Here is an 18,935-nt window from a genome sequence, read left to right on the forward strand (position 1 = left end):
CCATCTAAATTGTCAGTCACTCCAGGTTCACACCATTGATAGTAGCTCTCAGGTTTTATTTTGTCAGTTGCATGACAGCAAATGGACTTTCACAGAGCCAGATAGTTCCAAACACTGCCCAGAATTTGACCATAGAGGCAGAAATTTTAGGATACTTCTGTTTCTGAAAGTAGTTGTGTTGGTTTGTAGTGGAACATAGGATCCAGCCCAGTAGCATCTTAGAGACCATCAAGATTTTTCAAATATCAGCTTTTGAGAGTAAAAGCTCCCTTTGTCAGGTACTTCATCAGGATAGTTCTTGGGTTGCATATACTCCTCTCCAAAATCCCAGGGACGCTGTGTCTTCTTAGTGGGCACAGTCTCCCCCTACCCCAGCTCAATCTGTTCCTCTTAAAAATGAGACACCTTAACAGGGCCGATGCTTGTCAGTAATTCTTCATAATACCCCAGTTTCATGATGTAATTGCAGAGCAATTAAACTGCTGAACACTAAACAGCTAAAAACATTTTCTACTAAAAATCACAGGCAGGCACCACCCTGGGGTCAGGAGGTCTCCCTTAAGCTAAACTGTAATAAAGCAGAGAATGTATTTTAGGACTAACAGTACTTCTATCCTACCTTCTAGCCCTCAAAAAGGTCTATTCAGACATCATAGCAAGCCACATTTCACGTCCAAAGTATATCAGTTTCCTGCTATATAGGCAAGCCATGGTCTAGAATTCTTTTCTGTTTCCTTTTTCTGGCTGCTCAAAGTTTCTGTGTGTAGGTGAGACATGATCCACATTCAGCCTTAACTCCCCTTACAGTGCTGTAGCAGGGATACAAAGGAAAAGATGAAACTGTTGTTAGCCACTTTGAGTCCCCTTAGGGGAGCAAAGTGGGCTATAAAGCAGGGAAAGTGGCTGACCGTCTGGGAGTTGTTGCTTTTTACCATAGAGAACTGGGAAATTTCCAGAGCATCATGCAGTGCAATGGCACCACTTTCAGGTACGTGATCAGAAGTGATGTCATGCTCTCATGTGACTCTTCTCTTTCACCCCTCATTTTGCTCCCACTTCTCTACTGAGCAGCAAGTGGTGCAAATGTAAGGCTTAATATATAAAGAAGTAAAATAAATCATAGTTCAGCTTCTTGAACAAAGTTTAGCATGATGTGTGCAGAGCCTGTCTTGAGCTTGGCTAGCACCTCTTGTTATTCAGCGACCACTGCATGAGCACAGTAGTTGTGTTTACGTTCTTTTCCCCTTTAACCAAACAGAAAATGATTAGCAATTCACCACAGTCTTAACATCGATTAAGATTTTTTAAAGACTAGGATATCAAAATTGGAACTCATTACAAAGGAAAGCAGGTTGAAAGCTGGTTAGGGTGTAGTGGGGAATAGGTCCGAAACATGGACTTCTGAGAGCAAGTATGGGAAGAGTGGAAAATGGGGCTGAAAAATGACATTGAAAAGTACTATAACCATGTATATGGTTCTTGAATAGAGAATTGCTTAAGATAACAAATGTCCAATAATCCACTATTAAACAGGGTCACATGTGGAGCATAAACTATGTTAACTATTGAAATAGGAAATATGGCCTATATATGAAGGGAAAAAACCTTAACATTCAGACATTGATTCCCTTTAAATTATGGTCAGTTTGACAGAATTATGGCACCAGTTGAGGCTAAAAAACCTTTTGAATACAGCATTACAAAATGTTTGGCTATAGTATCCCCTAGTTGTTGCCCGGACCTATTCCACATGTAATATCTGACTTTGCTTACTGGTTGGGAAAAGGGAAACTTAATAAGGAAAATTAATGAATTAAAAATTTAGGTAAGGGGATAGAACTCAATTCTGCTATGGCATGGCCTCCTCTCCCTTCAGTGGGTGTGGCTTCAAGGACGAGTAGCCTGGAGCTGCTAGGTGAGGGCTGCAAATGGAGTGAGGCAACACAAGAATAGGCCAGATCAGGCAGGCTGTGGGGGAGGAGGGGAATCTGCATGGCCCTAGTTTGCCCCTCTGCACATACCTATATTGTCCACTGGGCAAGGGCTAATATGGATGACACACTGACACACTGAGTGCTCTCTAGAGATCTCCAGTTCGCTCAAGCCAATATAGTCACAACAGGCAGCTGTTATACCTTTCGTGATAGATGAAAGCTCCATCTCCAAGCAGTCTGGCACCAACCACTTTCTTCAGCTGCCACCTGATTCAAAATGGTATAATCTTCCTTTCCCTCCCCTTGAGAGTCAACTAGCCAGCTCAAGTAAGGACAGGTGAGCATCACAATGTCAGTGAGCGGGTGAGAAACTGAGGAAGATGGTGAGGCTGCTGTGGGCGGGCATATTACAGTTTGCCCCATTTCACACCTTTCATGCTTATAGGCCAGGGATGGCGAACCTATGGCACGAGTGCCAGAGGTGGCACTCAGAGCCCTCTCTGTGGGCATAAGCAAACAGAGTCGCCCTCCCCTCTCCCACACACCTAGGCTGGTCTGGGCCACTGGGCTTGATTATTAACATTAAACCTAAGACCTAGTTTTGGGGAAGCAGTGTAGGTAACCCTGTTAAGCACTGTTAAACCCCACTGACTTTCATGCAAAGAACTAAAGTGTGACCTGGGAGTAAGCTCGGTTGCTGGCAATGGGGCTTGCTTCTGAGTAGACCCTCCTAGGGTCATGATTCTCCCGTTGGAAGAGTTGCACAGTTGCTTCAAAGCAAAGCCACCGACTACCACCAAGCTTACTCCCGAGTAACGCACGCCTTGGAGCCAACCGTTTTTTCTAAACGAAAACCTCAGTATTCAGGTTCAATTGCCGTGTTGGCCCTTTGTGATAAATAAGTGGGTTTTGGATTGCAATTTGGGCACTCAGTCTCGAAAAGGTTCGCCATCACTGCTATAGGCCAAGAATAGACCCCTGATAGTAGTGAGACCCAAGCAACTTTTGCTTTTACCTAAGGGATAAAATAACTCTACCTCTAAACGTGGGATGTGAAATAGTGTAATATAGCTGGAGCTAGGAAGCTAAGCAGGGTCAGTACTTGCATGGGAGACCCTAAGGAAGACTGAAGAGGAAGGCAATGGCAAATCACCTCTGCTTAATCACTTACCTTGAAAACTCTATGGGGTTGGTTTCCAAAAGTCAGCTGCAGTTTGACAGCACTTCTGACATACGTATGCACTTCTAAACACTGCTAAATGTAATCTGGGAAGAAAAGTCAGGTCTCTTGCTTCTGAGAAAAGTTTTTAGAAATCTAATTCAAAGGTCTCAGTGACACAGGTATGCCCAGGATCCAGCATCCTCTTCATGAGTGTGTGAGTGACTTTGGCAGACATGTCGTATTTCCAAGCTGTCTTTCCACTGTAAAATCTTCTGCCATGGGACAGTTTTGTCCAACGGTGGGATTCAGCAGGTTCATACCACTTCAGCAGGACCGGTTGTTAAAATGGTGCTTGTGAACAACCAGTTGTTAAATTATTTGAATCCCACCACTGGTTTTGTCCCTCATTAAAATCCCAGCAAAGCTCTTCAGGACATTATAGACCATTACCGCAATCATCCAACTATAAACCACTTTTGGGATTGTTATCTAGAGAGAGAAGGAATAAGGGCTGATTCCAACTTTGGAAAAATGTGACTTAAGAGGCTTAGGAAATCTGCATGTGACTCTTAAAATGTGGCTCTTGCTTCTTAAGAGGTTATTTCAGATTATGGGGCTTACCAACATATTATTACTGTTAATTATATATTTTGCTGTGTCATTAAAGGGTATGTGCTTCCACTAGTATCACATGTGTAAACTGCATGTGAAGCAAAACAGAGAAACAGTCTCTTTTGAACAGCAGGTGTTTTAGTATTTGGTGGTAATTGAATAGATTCATGTGAAGGCTAGTTCATGTAAACATTTTGGAGCGATGAGATATGAATTTATTGAATATAACTTGATTTTTTTCAAGACTTGTTTACTAAAGAAAAATGAGGCTTCTGGAAGATACAAAAATATGAATCTGACCTGCAATTTTGAGATTCTAGAAAAATTGTTTTTTGTCAATCTCTAAGATACCATCAGTAACAATAATATCAGCAGGTGTGTTGAAGTAGTTACGATTATGAGCAGTTCTTTTTAAAAAGGGGTTGATGAAAATTATAGGGAGTTAGCTAACTGAAAATTTAGAGACAGAACTGGGCACTGTACATATAAATTTATTTGGAAACCCTCCCCCACAATATCAGTTACTTGTGAAAAAATTTTTGCTAAGACAAGACAGTGATGTCATTACACCAAGTAATGGAAACTGTAAAGCTCCTCAAGCCTTATAGATATGTCAGCAATAAATTAAGTGTAATTGACAGGGGTTTTTTAAAAAAAGAAATGGGCCGGAATATTGTTGTGGCTATGCTAAACTCCGCTGCTTCATATTGATGTATTTGGGGCTGTGCAGGGATGGGTGGAGGATGATGATGTATGAGTCTGAAATTGTGTGCATCGAGGAATGCTGCTGTAAATTTCGTTGTGCGTGCACAATGACAATAAAATGCTTATGCTTATGCTTATGCTTATGTTGTCTATTAATATTTAGAGGAGATATATTAGAACAGATATATGAAGGTCATGTGGGGATGGAGAACAAGAGAAAATGAGAACAAGTTATGTTGTGTACTGAACACAAATTAGCAGACATTTAATTAATATAACATGATATATGTCAAAATATTGAGATTGTAATAGCAGAAAAACTTGGATTGTGAATAAAGTACTGGGATGATAGTAAAAGATAGAAAACAGTTTATTTGTATATAAAAGGAATAGCTATGTGTTTGTAATGGATGATTGTTTTGATTTCCAGAGTTTGTAACACTTTGCATGATAGCAACAAATATCATAAGAATTAAATCAAAATTTTGCTTTAACAGTACACTTTAAAATGTGTAACAATCAGACCACAGTTTAGATGTTCTGGATTTAATAAATTGTCATTAGAATATGATTTTCAACATGTCCCTTTTTATTGGCTTAACAGAAATGGAGGTGACACAACTTTCTTGTAAAATGGAGGATTCACAAGGAGATCCATATCTGGCACTATTAAACTGCAGAACTACTCCTTTAGGAATGTTGTGATCAGCTATATTGTTATTTGGGAGGAATGTCAGAAACAAATTCCTAAGTTATTTGCAGATGAAATCAGTGACTGGAGAATTGAATAAAAATAAAATAGAACATTATCTGTTAATTTTTCCTTGTTAGCCATTAGAAACAATTGAGGGGGGGGGTACTTTATAAAGGGCATGGTGCCTAGACTAAAAATAGTCAAAATGAAGAGTGGTCAGACCACAAAAAGTCTGTTTATGGAGTCTTTGTTTTTATAGTAGAAAAACATAGCAAAACAAAATTTTGCATGACCCATGAAAAGCCAACAAACTAGGAGTTTTCACACTTGCTCATGTTGATTTTGGTACATATAGCTGAGTACAAGGTATCACCATCACGGAGTACATTGGAGATCTGACCTAACAGGAGAACTGAGGCAGTTCAGGTATGTTGGGTCCAGATCACAAGAGCATTTATAGATATATGAACCCTGAAAACCAAGTGGTAACCAAGGTTTCCAGATTGTTTGAGTGTGAGGAAATTGCCCATATCCAGCCAGTTGCATTTTGCAACATATTGTTTTCATGGGCAGCCCCACATAGAATATGTTTTCTAACCTGGAAATTATGGGAGTCAGAATCAGCCTGGCCAAATAAGCTGAGTGTAAAAGGAAGGATAATCTAAAAGCCAACTACAGACTAGTACCTGAATGGAGTGGTCAGCTGTTGCCAATCGAAACCAGGCTGGTCAGTGTCCCTATCAGAACATTAGTGTTGCTAAATAATGCCACTTTATTTTGTCTGGATTAATGTTTAGTTCTCATCCATTTGATCAATCCCTTGGGGGCTCTCATTCAATACTGAAATGGCTACATAGTGAATTACTGATGATATTCATCCCTTCTTCTACAAACTATTTTTATCCTATCTTTCCACCAGTGAGTTTAGAACTAGTTGTAAGGGTCTTTCTTCCTCTTTTTTGTTCTTGAAACAGTCCTGTGAAATAAGTTAAGGTGAGGAAAAGGAAGCAGGTACAATTTTCTAGAAAGCATCACACAGAGACATCCAGGAGGAGCTGATGATGTATTGTCTTGTGGCAGGGACAAATATCATGTTTGTTAGATGGGCGAGCTGACTCTGGATCTCGCTTTTTCCAGAAGTGAGCCGGGAATGTGAATAAAACTGGATGGCTACTCTGTGGATGTTGGCAAGAAGTGCATTGTCCTGAAATGTTCAGGGTTTTTTTGGGGCGGCGGCTAAAGGGCTATTCTTTGATCAAGGAGACGGGAATATTAATGAGAAAACACTGGGCAGCTCTTCCGCTCCCTTTCTGGAGGTGTGCCAGTATTTAAAGGAAACAGTCAAAACTGGAATCTGCTGTGGAATCCAGCCAAAACTAAATTTGCCCCCTAAACTTGACTGTGTGCTGTTTCCCCTGTGTTTGTTAAACTAGCAATTAATACCCGGGAACACCCTGTAAGCATGCTATGTATGGGAGAAATACAGCAGTAATCTTTGATAAAAACTCATAAGAAGCTAGAAGGTAAATGCTTATAATTATTGTGCTGATGGATATGACATTGTAACAATCTAGAAGCAGAGAAATCTGATGTTTAGACACGTATAATGTGAAGTACCAACAACATTTTTAACAGGCTATTTGCCTGTCAAGGCATAGTTTATTGCTGTTGACAGGAGCTTTTTCAGATTCTCTTATGGAAACAATGGTAGGATCCAGCCAACATCCCTCAGGATGGGATGATAAGTTACATCTGGCTGAACCTCAGCATGTTCTCCCAGTGAGGAGAACAAAGACTAAACAGCGCCATGAAAGTTGTCAAATTGTGTGTCAAGGTGTTCGTAAGCACCTCTGTTGAGAGAAACCTTTTAAAGGAAAAGACAGATATAGTGGTCAAGACACCCATGGAACAGATACTATATGATGTCACCAACTATTCATCAGCTGGTACTGAGCTTGGCAAAATACAACCGCTCATGGCCTTCAAGAGCTCTGGCTAATGCATTTCATGGCAGGCATTCCTCACTGCTAGTCAGTTACTTCTTTCGATAGCATCCCAGGTGTACTGGAGGCATCAGCAGCAAAATGTATGGCTGCACAATGCAGGAAATTCACAAAGAGGAGCAAGTACAATTGTGAAATGATTTTTAAAAAATTAATATAGAAAGTTAAACATAGGTTATTCAATAATTAAACAACACACAGAGAGAAGTGGGGCAAACCCTCTAGGTCTATCCAGCACGGTGTAGTAATTAGAGTTTTGGACTACTAGGATCTAAGAGGATCTAAGGACTACTAGGATCTAAGAGACCAAGGCCCCTTCCGCACACGCAAAATAATGCATTTTCAAACCACTTTCACAACTGTTTGCAAGTGGACTTTGCCATTCCGCACAGCTTCAAAGAGCACTGAAAGCAGTTTGAAAGTGCATTATTCTGCATGTGTGGAATGAGCAGATTCAAATCCCTATGCTGCCATGACTTTGAGCCAGTCATTCACTCTCAGCCTCCACTATCTCATAGAGGTGTTGTGAGGATGAAATGGAAAAGAGAACAATGTAAGTCTCTTCAGGTCCCCATTGGGGAGAAAGGCAGGATACAAATGAAGTACAAAAATAAAAATGATAATGTAAAGGACTGATTATTTTTAAGGAAATAATTTGTGGCACGGATAAAAACATCCTGCAGTTTTGTCAAATAAATTGGTGTTTGTTGTTTTTAAACATGCTATGTTACCATGCAGTCCTATGCAATTATGATAGTTTTAACTCTGCACAGGAGTGGACTATGCATGTATGCAAATTGTGATTATTTTAAATATTAAATATTCAGTCCTAATCCTCTCTCTGTGCAATTATCAGGACAATTATCAACCTACAGAGGAATATGATAGCCTGTATCAGACAAACCTAATAGTACTTAGCTCTCTTATTTTAATGGCTGCCACATGGCTGCTAACGGGTCTGCAGCTAATTAGGCCATTTAGGACTAAGCAACACAAGATACAGACTAGTTCCTATTTTCACAGAGATCCTTTTTTTTTTACCAGTAAGAATTTCCATTCATGTTTTTCATGAAATCAAGAGCCTGAAAACGTCAATGACACCCAAGCACACTGATGGCTTTCATTACAATGGTGGTAATAATAGCATTTACAACACTTGTCACCAGGCTTCTGCTGCTGTTTCCAATCTGCTCTGCCATCTATTAAATTACATTAACTTTTCTAAAATATATCTATGTGGAAGACATTCTGGGTACATGCACCTCCCACCCCCAAATTATCACAGACCAGTGTCAAGTCTGTCCTTTGAAATGCTGCATTAAAGCAAGACACAGTTTTTGGCTTTAGCACAATCTGAGGAATCTGATGGAATCCATATAAATGACTCCAACCATTTCCACAAATGACTCATTAATTACTTTTTGTATTTTGCACATTTGTAATTTGAATGGAAAACCTGTATTTGGCTAGAATGTACGTTTAATTTTAAAGTAGTTTTCTCTTCTATCTGTATTTCAATAATATTCCCAAAGGGCATAATTTGGATTCAGAAGTATAATCCATTGAGTTTAATGGGATTTACTTCCCAGTAAGTCAAAAGTGACTTACTTGGGGGGAAGCCCAGTGAAGGCAGACTGTAATTTATGAAAACATTCCCAGAATGTCCTTTTCCACCTTACCTTCAGCATTCAGTCAGAAACAAAGACTCTGCCAGCACTCTCCCTTAATTCCTGAGTAAACAGATGGTTCCTATGCTGCCATGCCCTAACAGTCAATAAATAACATTTGTGGCAAGCCAAAAGCATAGGAAACATTACTTGTAACTTTTCAAGAAAGGAAAGGAAGAATTGCAAATAGAGCTTCTTGCAAATAGAGTTTTGCAGAGAACATGTTTGACAGTTGAACACACCATGTTCTATGACTGTGATCACCTGTGAGTGGGGCCTCTGTTCTGTTCACCTGTCCACCATCTGCCTCGAATGCCTGTTGAACAGCTTTTCAGCTCTACTGTACCCATGGGAAAGGAGTTTCATTTCCTAGTGGTGGTTGTTCATCAATGTGTGTGTGTGTGTGTGTGGGGGGGGGGGGTGCTTTTGCATCTGTTCAGTAAGTGTGATGATGCTACCCAGGGTCATGAATGGTAAATGATATGAGGGCGGAACTATGCCTCCCATGAGACTGAGCAAAACATGCGTGCACATGAAATGACATCAGTAACACAGATTTAAGTAAACCCCAAATGGTAAGTTTTTAAAAACAGTGTTTAAAATTCCTGCAAGAACATGTGTGCATGAAACGCTGCTAGTTTCAAGTTTCCCCTTGAAGTAAGAACCCATCTATTCCCATTTGCATCCATATAGCAGTTCTCCAAAATGTCACCCAGCACCAAAAGCCACACATTTTCTTTGCCATTGCTTTTGTGTAAAATTTCCCACATTCAGGGGTGAAAGACATGAGCCCCTAAGCTATTTCAAGTTAAAAATACAAACCTAGAAACATAGAACTGGAAGGAACCCCTTGGGCCATCTAGTCCAATTTCCTGCATAATGCAGGGAATTCATAGCTTCCTCCCCCATCCCTCAGTGACCCGCTGTTCTATGCCCAGAAGGCAAAACAAACAAACAAAAAACCCTCCAGGATTCCCGGACTAATTTGGCTTGGAGGAAAATTTCTTCCTGACCCCAAAATGGTGATCAGCATTGCCCTGGCCATAGAAGAAAGGGCCACAAAAACTATGCACTAGCTCAGGGGTGTGCAAACTATGGCTCTCCAGATGTTCATGGACTACAATTCCCATCAGCCCTTGCCAGTATGGCCAAGTGGCAGGGATGATGGGAATTGTAGTCCATGAACATCTGGAGCCCCATAGTTTGCAGACCCCTGCACTAACATCTCTTCTTGCCTTTTCTCTCATGAGCTACCTAAATTCATAATAATGATTCATAGAATCATCATTGTATGGCTATCTATGTCTGCTTAAAAACAACCAAAGGAGAGCCCATAACCTCTCGAAGAAGACTGTATCTGTGAGGAGCTGGTCTGTCAGGAAGTTCTTCCTAATGTTTAACCAAAAACTCTTTTGATTTAATTTCATTCCATTGGCTCTTGTCCAACCTTCTAGGCTAGGGCAACAGAAAACAACTCCATTCCATCCTCCATATGACAGGCCTTCAAATAATTGAAGATATTGTATCACCTTTCTATCAGATGACTCATAGAACAACCTTTAAAAATGCTAATTTAGGAATGGTTAGTAATGTGTTTTGTATTTACAGGCCCCTCATAATCTGCGGTTCTAAACTGTAATTTATTTAGTTTGTGCATTAAGCCCAGCTCTGCATGTGTTATGATAGAATTTCAGTGAAGCAGCAGGCTCTGAGGTGATGGTGGTGGTAACAAAAAGAAGAAGTGGTGTAATCCAGGGCAAGAGTCCTGGATCAAGCCCCTTTTCCCAGCTGCCAAAGATGCTGCAATTAAGAGTGCAAAAACATGGGAGCATCCTCTGTGTAATTTCTGAAAGTGCTGACTTCAAAGGCTTGAAAGTGGCTATACTGCCGTGGCTCACTAGCAAAAAGGTATAATTACAACAACAAAGGGGGGAGGGGAGAGCTCAGGGTGCGATCAAGGGCTTGCTCATCGTCGTCATCACATGCAGCTTCCCATCTATTTATCTTCTGCTTTTTGTCAGTGAAGGCCTCTATTTACTGATGCACAGCCCTATTAGGAACAAAGGCGGATTCTGTTTGATGTGAATCAAATGCAGTCTATAAAAAGGAGGCCAGTGCCAGATTCTTCTATGATAGATTGTTGTTTTCTTCTTCCTTTGCTCTTTGATATGTTGGCTGTGTTTAACCTCCCCCTCACTTTTTAGCAGTGAGAATACATGCCAAATTACACTGAAGATTTGTTTTCCTGACCCGACCACCTGCCTCTTTTTAAAAGGTTGCTAACTTCTAGATAGGGCGTGGAATTTTATCTGATATCCAGATGACAGAAATCAGTATCCCTGAAGAAAAGGACTGCTATGAAGGGTGGACTCTATGGTCGATTCCCCACTGGCAGGTTTGACCTAGGTTCAACCTAGGTTTGACTTAGGTATTCCCCACAGCCGCTGAGTTCGACACGGTTCCATCCCAGCTTCACCCCCTCAAACTGTCAAATTCCGACTCCATCAGGGAGGTACAACTTTTTCAACGAACCTAGGTCGAACTCAGGTCGAAGCCGGTAAAGTGGGGAATCATCGACACTCTCCCTCACCGAAAAAGGCTTTAAGTTTGAGTTGCCTTATTAGTTTGCACATGTCTATGGTTGATTCGACCTGGTTCCCTGAAAAGGAACTGACCTAGGTCAACTCCATTGTTACTCCCCACAGCAGCCAAGTTTGTCCCACCAGAGCTGAGCTCAGAGGGCGGGATCACCTCAGCGCCTCTTCTGCTCTTTGTTCCCGATTGGCTGTCGTGTTACCATGGGAACGTGAACATGCGTCCATTTTTTTAACATAACAGCAACATAGTCACAAATCAGTGCTCTATGTAGCTAAAAGCAGCGTGTAAACGTGTGCTGTTTATATGTATGGCCATCGCTTCATGTACAAGAAGGATTTTTTTAAAAGGGCATGCTTTTCCCCGCCATGAGTCTTTGGTTCTGAGCATGTCCAAAACACTGAACTGTGATTGGCTGACCGGAGGGAACAGTTCCTATCTTACTAGGTTCCCTCATCTCCCCAGAACCCGCCCACCCCAAGTTCCACTCCCAATATCCCCAGGAATAGAAATTCTCAGTTCATAGCCGGCAACAACATAGATACAGTTAATGGCTTAAATGTGGACTGGAGCTTGAGGTCCATGGAATTCCAAAACCAAAGGGGTTTTTTGGGGGTCATTGTGGGAAGTGTTGTCCTCAAGATTGTTCCACAAAATCCTTTTTTTGTACAGGAATCACTTCATGACTTCTCAGTATGCCACTTTTTGGGGTTATCCATTTTGGATAGTATCTAGGGAAGACGGGTCTCCTGCCCCGTGTTTTGCCTTTCCTGTTACTGCTTAGTGGAGCTAAGTTTTCCATGGCCTCCCTGGTCACTCGGCGCAGCGCATAGGGCTGCCAGCTCCAGATTGGAAAATTCCTGGTGATTTGAGGGTGGAGGGGGCCGGATGGGGCAGGGTGGGGGCGTTCCGGAGCATGAGGGGGTGGAGGACACACCGGTACACTGGGCGCTTACCCCCTTGCTATGCCTCTGCCCCCAAGGCATCCATTTTCTTCAGAACTGATCTCTGTAGTCCGGATATGAGCTGTAATTCTGGAAGATCCCCAGGCCTCACCTGGAGGCCAGCATCCTACCTGGACCAGTGGAAGCAAACTTGGGAAAATCAGTGTTGCACAGGTGCTTTACATCACTTCTAGCATGAACCTGGAAGTGATGTCATTGTTTTGTGGTTGTGCTAGAAATTTGGGTGAACCCTAAATAGGGATGTCAGCTTTTAGATGGAAGCTAGGAATTCCCTCAAATTATAACTCACATCCAGACTGTAGAGAGCAGTTTCCCTAGAGAAAACGGATGCTTTGAAGGGTAGACTCTATGGAAGTGTACCCCACTGAGGTCCCTGTCCTCCCTTGGCTCCATCCACAAATCTCCCAAGAGTTTCCAGCCTGGAGTTGGCAACCCTATCACCCACTGGGGAACCCTAAAGCATCATCCTGATACAAAGATGTCACTTTCAGGTTAACACTGGAAATGCCCTTGCAGTATTATGACCCCAATCATCAGGTCCCTGGCTCTTCATACCATAGTTTACATTTTGAGAGGAAACAGAAAGATTTGATATGTTTGCTCCTATTTTAATTTTGTGCTTGCATTTAACAATATCTTACATTTAACAATATCTTATCTTATTTGAGAGCAAGGAACTATCTTAAGCAAGGAGTGATGAAGGAGTCAGGCAGCTGACAACTCCACAGACTGGGATTGCAGTTACAGAATCTTTCCCCCCCCAGAATGGTCTAACTTTTAATTCTTTATTAACTTAACCCATGGCTCACTGGTCTTAATGTTCTACCCATGGGCAGTGCTGGATTTAGATGAAGAGAGGCCCTAGGCTATTCCCCTTCCAATCTCCCACCCTCAGGACTAGAGGAAGATGGCTATAGTAAAACGGTTACATTTATTCTTGTGGTTTTCCCGCCAGAATCCCCCCTCCTTGGTTCTCATGAAATGTGGAAATATTACAGCAGAAAGGGAGATGTTTGGGAGTTGAACATCTCAAGGACAGCGCAGTGATAGTGCCCAGACATCTGCCGCCTCCCCCTGCTAGGTCGGCACCAGAGTTGCTTCTACTTTGGCTATGGTTGCAAGCATCAAAGGAAAGCAAAAGAACAGAAAAGGTCCATTAACATATCAAAAGTGAAGACAGCTCCCCCCCCCCCCCACAGGCAGGTGTGAGTCCTTGCACCTTAGTCCCTTGTATCAATGGCAGGCACATCCTGACATACACCTTGGCTGCAGGCTCCCTAGATTTTGAGGCCCTGTGCTTCAGCCTGCCTAGACCGTAGATAAATCCAGCCCTACTGACAGGTTAGCTGCAACTTTCCATCTTAAATTGGCAAGTTAATTGCATTTGTGTTTCTGATAGACTGGAAACATGTGCATTTATAAGATTTTCCACTCTCTCAGCATGGATTATGCCGTATAATCTCTCTCCTTGTTTTGCTGTGTAAATCATTATGAGGTCAGCTGTAGAAAAAGGGTGAAGAGCATGATATTGACACTAAATGGCTCCTTTATACAAACAAAAGTGAGGCAGGAAAATAAGCATTTGCAGTCGTGTATTTAGCCTGGAGAACTCCATTTGTTGCTCTTCAAGAAAAATTCCAAAGGAGGTTAAAGGTAAGCAATACACATTGCAAATTGCTCCCAGAAAACTGCCAGAATGACAGGAGGAGCTACAAATTGCCGGCTACAAATTGTCAAGTAGTGAGAACAAGTCAGTGCGTCTGATCATAACATGGAAAGTTGCCACGTGCATTAAAAAACAAACAGGCATACAGGCAGGACAGACAAGAGCAGTTAGAATTTGTTGGTCTCCCGTTTTCAACCAAATATACCTGACATGAGTGAGATAAGGCTGAAGTACACCAGAATTTCTCCCTCTGGGTCCATATTCCTATGTGTAAGTAATATAAGTAGTCCAAGTGCCAGATTAGAATTCAACACAGCCATGAAGTTCACTTGGGCCAATCACTTTCTCTCAGCCTAACCTGTTTCACAAGGTTGTGGCAAGAATGGGGCAGGGGGGAGGGGGGAGACCTATATATGCAATCCTGAACTTTTGGGCTTGTTCTCCTTAGATGACACACATGCCCCTTTTCCAGTGGTGGGATTCAGCAGGTTCGTACCACTTCAGCAGAACCGGTTGCTAAAATGGTGCATGTAAACAACCAGTTGTTAAATTATTTAAATCCCACCACTGGAATCAATTGTTAAATTATTTGAATCCTACCACTGCCCTTATTCCCAAAAGTCATGCTACAAATTTATTTTATTGGCATTTTATCGGGAACAATTACTTAAATAAATAAAATAAATATATAAACCTTTAATGGCATAATTAAAACAGCAGCAATATACCAGAAAAATGGCGACCTCAGTGTAATGATACAATCTCCAGTACAGTTATAACCGTTTGCTGATGACAGAGCACAAAAAGTTAGCCAGCGCTTCCAATACACTTGCAGAACCACAATCCAACATCGTTACCACAATTGATAGATTAATATTATCAATGGGGGGTTTTAACCACGGGTTTAGATATTTATTCCTGGCTAAACTGTGTAACGGGCAGTGTAATATCACGTGTTGGATTGATTCTTCGTAAGCTGAACTGCAGGGACAAAATCTTTCATTAAAAGGCACTTTCTGTATTCTGCCCTGAGTGGTAGCTGAAGGGAGAATATTGCACCTGGCAAGGGTCAGGGCTCGTCGCAATTTGGGTTCTAAGACCAAATGGAAATACTTGGCCATGGTATAGGGTTTTAATGGTATACCCAAGTGCAAGGGAGAGCAGCGTTTATTAGCCTGCTGCATCAGGTGACTATTACTTAATCCGTGAGCTACTTGTAGCTAATGAGCTTACATTTGATGCTGCTTTAGACATTGAGAATAGGAATAAAAGAGCAGAAAATTAACTGAGCTCTTCAGTCATTTCAAAATGTTTCTTTAGATACTTAAAGAAGTCATGCGGCATCTTGGATGGTTTCAGTTGAGCAATGATCATAAATTTGTAGACAACTCATCAAATAGTTGAATAATAGAGGCCCAGAAATCTGACCATAGGTGGGGTTACTCATCCTATGAAACAATCAAAAGAGTAAGATTCCCATAGTACCAGCAAAACTTCAACTACAAGCAGAAGACTCTCATAAAAAGAGAGGAAGCAGGAGGCAAGCTTTCATGGCACTCCCCTTAAAAGTTCCTGTGTGACTTCTTAAATTATTTGTATGCCAGAGTGGGAGGTGTTTCCCTTATTTGGCTTGCTCCATTTAAGCAATTCATTCATGACTTTTGGAATCGGGGATACCTAGGCCCTTCACTTTCTGAACAATTTCACTTTGAGCTGGGAAGAATGCAGTCATGCCTTAAGCCAGTGATGGCGAACCTTTTCGAGACTGGGTGCCCAAAATGCAACCCAAAACCCACTTATTTATTGCAAAGTGCCAACGCAGCAATTTAACCTGAATAACCCCCTCGAGCAAGGGCCAGCCTGCTGTAGCTTCCAGCAAGTCCCACATGCGCTGCTCTGCGCCTCTCTAGCATCTCTGCCACCTATGTCCTGTCCCCCCACCCCTGGGCAGCAGCCACCTGGAGTACAGGCACCAGGCCCGTCAGCTGAGTCCTCCCTGCTTGCTGAAGTGCACGCATCATCAAGTCCAGCGGCCCAGGCCAGCCTAGATGTGCGTGCGCACCCACAGAGAGGGCTCTGAGTGCCACCTCTGGCACCCATGCCATAGGTTCAACACCACTGCCGTAAGCTCTTCTTCTCCCATTAACGACTGGGAAAGAGCCTGACTGGCCTAGGAACAGGTGAAAATCAAAGTGCACCAAGCACTACTTGCATGTTATCCTTTTCCTTCGCAGAAACAAGCAGTATGAAGAATCTCCCTGTATAGGTCTGCTTGCCAGCACCAAGATACCTTATTTTAAGGAGGCAAATTTAATTGCTATAAGATCCATGGCCTTCTTTGCAACTTTCCCCTCCCTGGTCCACTTTTTGTTCTCAATATCTCCTTCATTTTCCATTATTGCTTTTATTCATGTGATACATCTTTTAAGGATATGTGGTTCGTACACAGAAATTGGAAATGATTTGATCCATGGTTTCTATCATTCCAAGTTCTAGCCACCATGCACCGGAGCACCCAAGATGACAACTTTAAAGTAAGAATGGGAAGTTCTTTGTTGACACTCACTTGATATACTTAGTGGAGAGGGGCATTTAGGAAGGCTCCATCTGCACATTAATGCTGCAGGTTTCTATAAGGCTTAGTATACTCCTATGAACTTGTGCTATTTCTAAGTTCAACAGTAGTCTTCAAAGAATCCTTGGCTTCCATGCTTTCAATTGAGCTCTTCTAGCCAGGCCTCCAGTGAATAACATGTAATGGTAGTACAAGAGCAAATAAGCCTCAGCAGTGTCTGAAGTCTCTGAAGTCTCTAGGCCTGACACATGGCAATCTGGACCCAATTTGTAGTCTGGTTTTGATGTTCGGAGAATGTCTACCCATTTAGTCTGGGAAACCTGGATTCATTCCAGCTCAGATCTGTTCTCAGTTGCTTTCCACCAGTGTATTGAGGCTTTATATTTCCAAAATGGCTTTTTTATTTCTAAAAGTGCATCGCTGTCCAATCCAATGGTAAATTTATACATAGAAGCTTTGGAAGGTGTGCAGACACAGAGAAAAAGGAGGAAAGGGAAGAGATGTTGTTTGTATCCACATATTTGTTCTCCAGCTTCCGGTTACTCCATGCTACAGTTCCCAGCTCCAGTGCCAATATGTTGTCACACTCTCCCATAGGTTTGTTCTTGATTTATGCATTTCTTTCTCAAAGCAACCATCAGAGCAACTTGATGACATCCCTAATCACAACTGAAACCAAAAATACATATTGTAGCCACATCCAGGACCTGTAAGAATAGAGGCTTAGCATTGCTAATGATCAGGAAAATAATAATTACCATTTGTGGCTTGCGTGTTGAAGCTCCTTGCTGTTATTATTTTTTTCAGGATTTGCCTGTGTGTCTTAGCATAGTTTGCTAAAGGATTTCCATGTGGCAAGAATGCAGTAATGTCTGCAACCTTGTCACACATTTAGCTGTTTCAAGCTAATGAAGAATATGGATAAATTAAGAATTAGGCTGGAAATTAAATTACTATGCCTGCAGTACTACTAATGGTGAACAATCATGACCCATGCAGCGGTAATGACCTATTCTAATTTTTGGCCTCCCTCATGCCTCAAAGAAAACCTTATACAGCTAACAATTGCTAATTGATGTTAGCTATGTATTTGGCAAGAACCAGTGTGGTATAGTAGTTAAAGTGTTGGACTAGGATGTGGGAAACCAGCATCAGATTCCTACTTTGCCATGGAAACTTGCTGGGTGGCCTTGGTCCAGTCACACACTCTCAGCCTTGATCCTGGCAAGTATTTGGATGGGAGACCTTCAAGGAATACCAGGGGTGTAACATGGAGGCAGGCAATGGCAAACCACCTCTGAATGTATTTTGTCTTGAAAACCTTAGGGAGTTGCCAAGTCAGCTGTGACTTGATGACAAAGCACGTGTGCGCATGCACACACACACATGTATTTAATAGTCTGGTGATTCATAAAATGTAACTAACAAGGGACCCATATTTTGATGATTTTTGTGTGCATTCCCAAACCTTCCCCTCCTCCCTTGCTGCCACGCACCATACAATCCTTTTTCAAAGCACAAAATTAGATGGCTGTTTCTCAGGTGAAAATGTGAGCATTTAATACTGTGTGGACATTTAATGCCTTCAATTTCCTTCTTCCATTACCTTTAACACATCAGATCTTCTGATACACAGAAATATACTGGATCCAAATGTAACAGGTGTAGTTTGACCTGGAAACATGATATTCAGAGATCATTTCGCTTCCTGAAACCCTACATCAAGACAGAAGGAAACACTTGGAAATTGTTATTTAACATATTTAGTCAATGTGGTTTTATACCTGCTGTTTGTACCTCACCACTCACCTGTCTGTTTTTGAAGCACAAGAGCAAGAGACATATGGTCGCCATCTTTTTTCATTTGACAGGATGCTTCTGTGTAGTGGTGTCAAAGGCTGTGCCTGTTCATTTATGTTTTTTCTATGAAGGAACCTTGCCAGGAAAAAAAGATATGCCAACAACATCAAAATACTGAGAGAATGAAGAAAGGATTGTGTTTATGGATGAGGAACTTTCTTTATGTGGTTCTAGCCAGCAGAACTGCTGTCCATTGTGCCTTGGAGTGCCCAACCAAGTAACATGCTCTCCGAGCCTCTTTTTGTCTCACCACTACACTTTCTTATGCCCTAAAATAGGCAATCTAGATTTTCGTTCCCATATTTTCACATGCAGCAAGTGCAAAAGGCTGAGGGGATAACACTCTTCCATGAAGAGCATGCTACTTATAACACTGAAGAAGCTGTACCATATTAAAGCTATACTTTTCTTTGTTTATAAACATTTTCTAAACAAACTACAGAAATTTAAGAGAACATGCAGGGAAAAACCTGCTAACATACTCTCTTTGGGATGTT

The sequence above is a fragment of the Sphaerodactylus townsendi genome, linkage group LG08 (assembly GCF_021028975.2).
Source record: "Sphaerodactylus townsendi isolate TG3544 linkage group LG08, MPM_Stown_v2.3, whole genome shotgun sequence".
Taxonomy (NCBI): Eukaryota; Metazoa; Chordata; class Lepidosauria; order Squamata; family Sphaerodactylidae; genus Sphaerodactylus; species Sphaerodactylus townsendi.